Here is a 6,266-nt window from a genome sequence, read left to right on the forward strand (position 1 = left end):
CACTCATGTGAAACCCCTGAACCCAGAGAAATAGTTACCTTGAGGAATGCATGATACTCATACACCTCGGCCTGTAGTATATGTGCCACATTGTTCTCTCGGTTTTCTTCTGCTATTTTTTGCGGAATGGATAGATATGCTACTCTAAACCCACTGTTTAAAACCTTTAGATTAATTTAGTTGTAAAATCAAACTGTTGGAGGAGGGGTGTAATCTTGCAGAGTTTAGCTCTGCAGAGAATATTTTCTGCTATTAGCATTCATGGAACGATTTTGCTAGTCGAGTGGAATATCTGCAGTCAGAAGGTTAGTATTAAGGGCCAGGAATAGCATAATGTTGGATGGAACACGTAAAGTGCATAGAACACCCTTAAGTCAGAGCATGGTAGTTGTTCACAAACATTTGCTTGTGCATTCCCACTTTAAAATCCTACAACTTCAAAGGATATGTGTGAATCAGACACATTGATCACAGTGCTATCTGCTAGGAAGTGACTGTGCAGTTCCATTACAAATATAGAAGGTCTGTTGAAAATTGTTGCATGTTTTCCAGTGAGGCTAGCTGCGTCCTGTATCACATGGAAAGGGGAAGCCCTTAAAACACCCCTGTGTGCCCCTGACTCATAGTTTCAACAAGGGTTCTCCAGAGGGATTAATCTACACAGACCACTACAACTCAACAGAGAATTGATGATTGTTTTCTCTCTTTTCAGACACTGTCCCAGCGATTTTTGCTCCCTCGCTCGGGTTTTTTCCATGATCTGCAAATTCGCCACTTTATAACAAGTCTCCAGGGGGGTTGATATTGATTGCTCTGCTAATACTTTCCTTGACAATCTGCAGAGGAGACCCACCAAGAAGGATATTAGCTGGGCTTACAAACTGATTCTGGCGGCAGAGGTTCAACATCAGCAGGAATTTATTCGGACCATGGCGGAAAAATTGAGCCATCTTCTAGGAGTCCTTTTTACCCCCAATAAAATGAGGCATACTAATGTCTTGTCTCATACAGTTTTGAATGTCACTTGGATCAAAATTCATCAGTTCAAATTCATTAATCATCTCTACTATACTCCCGACCATCTATCTATCATGAATCTGAGGGCACACCCCAAGTGCTTTCAATGCTCTGGTGACTGGGCTGACTGTTCATATTTTTGCCAGCTGCCCTACTATTTTTCATTATTGGTATAGAGTTTTCAATAAACATAGGCCCATATTTATACTTTTACACGCAAAACTGCGTTAGCGCAACAAATTAAGGTCAAAATATTAATAATATTGTATAAAGGTGCTCCTATTAGGCAATGGTGGAGTGCAAAGTGACAAGGTGAGTAAATAGGGCACTGGTGCTATATACAATAATATATACATGTGACTGAAAGGGATGGTATGATGTTTTTAGAGATACTCGCTTCTCGAGTATCACAATCCACATTCAAATTAAAAACAGTCCACATTTGAAATATTATCTACGTTTCGATCCAAAATGCCAAGTTAATCAGAACAGGGTCATAATCAGGACAATAGTTTTGAAGGAAATACCAGAGTATATTATAAGAGTCTCCACATCTCCTCACTCCATGTATTTACTATCAGAAGTGGCATCTGTGAAATTGCTAGACTCCCATTGATGACAACGATACAATAAAAAAAAATCAGGACCGTATATCCGGGTACTTTGCCATGCCAGAAACAAACCGGAGCTGGTGGCGTAAATCTTCATGAAGAGCAAAGTGGTAATAGTCCATGGTTGCGGCAGAACAGAACCAATTACATCAAAAGATGCTACTACTAATGGAGCGCCAATCGCATAGACCAACCAGGGTCGACCTGGGCAAAAAGGTTTTGCTTCTGGCTCGGTATATTAAGTCCTAATCCACCCCGGGAATGCATTTCTCAAGCTTCTGCAGGACTTCAAGAGAGGCACTTAGAGATACACATGGTGGTAGGCAGAGGATCACAGGAGAGTCCAGTCCGGGTCCAGTTGCTACTGGTCAGTTGCAGAAAAAGGCCTTGTGTAGCTTGTATCCTTGTAGCTTTAACAGACAGGCAGCTGTATGATCCTTGGAGTCCACTTCCTTGTCATAGGCACAAAAAAGAGCAAAAGTTCAGCCTTCAAGGCTCTTCTCAGCTCACAAACTGAAGGTCCAGTCCTCTTCTGTTCTTCCTTAGGTCCAGAAATAGTTCTTAAGTGGGTGCCTGGAGATGCCACGTTTATGCCTGGCACCAGCTGGTGGGTGGGAATGACTGCTGAGGCCGCCCTAGACAATGTATTAAAGGTTCTTAGGCACACCCTATCCACTAAAGGAATTTCCAAGATGGTCAAAGTTTTCAGCAACACTCAACTTGTGTGTGAGAAGTATATTATGGTACTCTGCATGTCCTCCAACAACTAACACTAAAACCAAGTTTGAGGCAGGTCATGAACCCACATCAATCTCTGGAAGAGCAAAAGCTGAGTTTTCATCACCTGGACAGTAGATATACATGGATTGCTTTTGCATCCTGTATCCCTCCTTTCAAGTATGCCCCAACTGTTATATGTAAACCCAGCAGATCTGTCAATCAGGCTTTGACACAGTAATGTCAAAAAGAGGCCCACTGTATTTGGTTCATGTCTGGCTGGTGGGACAAAAGAAGGTCCCTGACCAAGTGTCAGATATTAATTGCCTGTGACAGAGAAGGCCTCTTTGAAGTGCACCCCTAGTGTTATGTGAAAATCCCTAGCAGACCTGCCAAGCAGGATGTGAATATTCAAGCAGTATTTGACACTTTAATGTCAAAAAGGATCCTCGCAGCCCCACCCTGCATGTTATGTCATGTTCAGATGGGTCATCTAACCTCATTCAGGTCTGCCTATTCTTTGCTCCTGGGAGAAAGTTCACATCTCATTCACGTCAATTCAAATGCCAATTAATGGCTGGCAGAAGTGGCAGAGCAATATGAAGATTTAGCCTGCAGGGACTTTAGGCATGACAAAGATATTTTTCAAAACGTCTCCTTTTTTAAATATATCTATTACAAATCCAACTTCATCTGTGAATTGGGCTTGTAATAAATATTACAAAAATTCAAAAAGTAACATTTGTAGCTGCTTCCTAGCCAGAAATAACTAGTGGTGTAGCTCCAAGGGGGGTTGTGGGGTGTTACACACCCTAAAAGATGTATTCTGCAGTAAATAGTTGGGTTTAAGAGCTTTCAGCAGGGTAATGTGAAGTGTCTGTCAGATTGCTCCTGGGGGTTTTACATGCTCACACTGCCAAAAACACACACAAAGGGCCATATTTATACTTTTTGACGCACAACTGCGCCAACGCAGTTGTGCGTCAAAAGTTTTAACGCCGGCTAACGCCATTCCAAAGCGCCATGCGGGCGCCTTATTTATGGAATGACGTTAGCCGGCGGAGCTGACTGGTGTGCGTAAAAAAAAATGACCCACACCAGGCAGCGCCGGCGTAGGGGAAAATGGAGCTTGGGCGTCAAAAAATGGGGCAAGTCGGTCTGAGGCAAAAAATCTGCCTCAACCCGATTTGCGCAATTTTTTTTTACTGCCACCCTCCATTGACATGACTCCTGTCTTAGCAAAGTCAGGAGTCATGCCCCCTTGCCCAATGGCCATGCCCAGGGGACTTATGTCCCCTGGGCATGGTCATTGGGCATAGTGGCATGTAGGGGGGCACAAATCAGGTCCCCCTATGCCACAAAAAAATAAATAAAAAAATACTTACCTGAACTTACCTTAAGTTCCCTGGGATGGGTCCCTCCATCCTTGGGCGTCCTCCTGGGGTGGGCAAGGGTGGCAGGGGGTGTCCCTGCGGGCATGGTAGGGCACCTCTGGGCTCCTTCCGAGCCCACAGGTCCCTTAACGCCTGCCCTGACCAGGCGTTAAAAAATGACGCAAAAGCGGCTGGACGTCATTTTTTTTGACCCGCCCACTCCCGTGCGTCATTTTTGCACGGGAGTTTAAATAAGGCGCACATGCCTTGGAGTCATTTTTTAGACGGGAACGCCTACCTTGCATATCATTAACGCAAGGTAGGTATCCACGCTAAAAAATGACGCAAACTCCAAGATCTTTGGCTCTAGACGGGTCTAACGCCAAAGTATAAATATGGAGTTAGCTTTGCGTCGGATTTGCGTAAAAAAAAACGACGCAATTCTGGCTCAAACAGAGTATAAATATGCCCCAAAGTCTCATCTATGTTTTGAAGGCCTTAAAAAGTTGATTAGTGTAAAAAATATTGCCTTTTAAGTATCCCTGACAATTGCATTCCTCTCTTCAACTGCCCTTTAAGCCCTCTCTGCTTCTCATATAATGTGTTTTAACACAATGTCCCAGAGTGGTTGTTGGGAAATCCAAAGCTCACCCTGCCCAGTCATACTGACCAAGCTACGTCCCTGGAAACAACATGAAACTTAATATTGTATCCCAATGCTTTCCTATGAAACATTCAACCCTGCAACCGTTAAAATAGCTGTTATGGCCTTTTCACCATAAGGACATGTTTAATATTAAACTTTTACATGCCCTACGTTTTAATACCCTCCACCTGGCCTTAATGACAATAAGGCCTACTTAGTTGTGACTTATTAATATTTAATATGAAGCTTTAGGCCTGTCAAAAGGGGTTGTTTTGAAAGGTCAAATTTGCGGTTTTAAAATTGCACAGCCAGGCTACAATGGTAAACCGGAAGACATGCTTTACAGTGTCACCACGGCAAATGGCACAGTGAGTACAGTCCACTGTTAGCATTTAACTTAGGGGCCCTGGCTATACCTGGTACGATATACTAAGGCAAATTAAATGAATGAATGAATTAATGTTTTGTAAAGCATGCCAAAGGTGTCTTGGGGCTAGGACTGTCTTAGATGCACAGGAACACCCAACGGGAATTCAATTAGAAAGCAAACATGCTGTATGCGCTGTGCTAAAATGCATATAATTGGACAGTCTTTTAATCCACACAGGAAGGCTATTCCACAGTTCCCCAGCCCAGGATACCGTCTCAATGTAGGTAATGCCAAATTTCTTGCAGATGTGGCAAGAATAGATTTCTATGCTACCACTTGAATCTAGGGGGCAGAATTAAGAGGCCCTAGCTCCTTCTTGCACCACATTAGCATCACTGTTTTAACGTTAACGTTGCCCAACAAGGCCAAAATCGCTGCGCCAAATTTACAAAGTTGCGCAATGCATGCATTGCGGCACTTTATAAGCCTTTGCGCTACATTATGCCTATGCCTGTTATAATGTATGCAAAGGGGGCGTTCCCCAGTTAGGAGGGCCGAAAAAATGGTGCAAAGAAATCAAAGAGATTTCTTTACGTCATTTGTTCCAGCACTTTAAACGTCTGGTCAGAGCATGTGTTAAAAGGAGGCATGCCATTGTTTACAATGGGCCTCAATGGGCTTTGCCCATTGCGTCAACATTTTTTACGCTAATCCTGCAAAGCTCCGAACTAGCATAAAAAATTCTGACACTAGTTCACCCACTACCACTATGGTGCACTGTGTATCTTAGATACAGTGCACACATGTGGTGTTAGGGGAGTGCTAAGGGGTGCAAGAAAAGTGTTGTGCACTAGGTGTAGCACCACTTGTCTTAAATCAGGCCCTACATTTTATATATTCAGGACAGTGGCTATGTATGGCCTTGTGAGGTAAGCAAAGGGCCTTAAAAGCAGTATACTTTTTATAGGAAGCCTTTTTTGAAGAAAAATGTTAAATGTAATATGCAGATACTACCACCTTAGTCAACATGGTGATGTGGCCCATTCTGTGCCCTAGATGATATTTCTGTCCCTAACCTAAGAAAAGCTCTACCCTCTAGGACAGCAACTTATAGAGGACACTAACATATGCTGTGCCAAAAGCCAGGGCCCTGGCCATCTACAGCCAGGTGGAGGTTCCAGTTTGGGGCTTTGGGGAGGCCTCACGGCCAGCCGGGGGGCTTACAAGAAGTCCCTCACTTGCTCCTTAGGTCTCTCTGGCTTTGTGGGGTTTTCAGAGTGGGGGCTAACCCCTCAAGTAATAGACACTATCTTTCTCTCACTTTTTCGATCTAAGGTGTGGTTTCCTGAGACTGCTTTCTCAGCCTAGAGTCTGTACCCTGAGACTGACCGGTACCTGGCAGTCCAGGACTTTCAGTGGGAGCCACTGCCTGGGTCATGCATGGTTCTGCCTGGGGAGGGTATACTGTTCTCTGTGAAATACAGGCACTAGGACCACTCTTGGGGTCTTCTTGTCCCACAGCAGATAAATCC

Source organism: Pleurodeles waltl, chromosome 6, assembly GCF_031143425.1.
Source record: "Pleurodeles waltl isolate 20211129_DDA chromosome 6, aPleWal1.hap1.20221129, whole genome shotgun sequence".
NCBI classification, from domain to species: Eukaryota; Metazoa; Chordata; class Amphibia; order Caudata; family Salamandridae; genus Pleurodeles; species Pleurodeles waltl.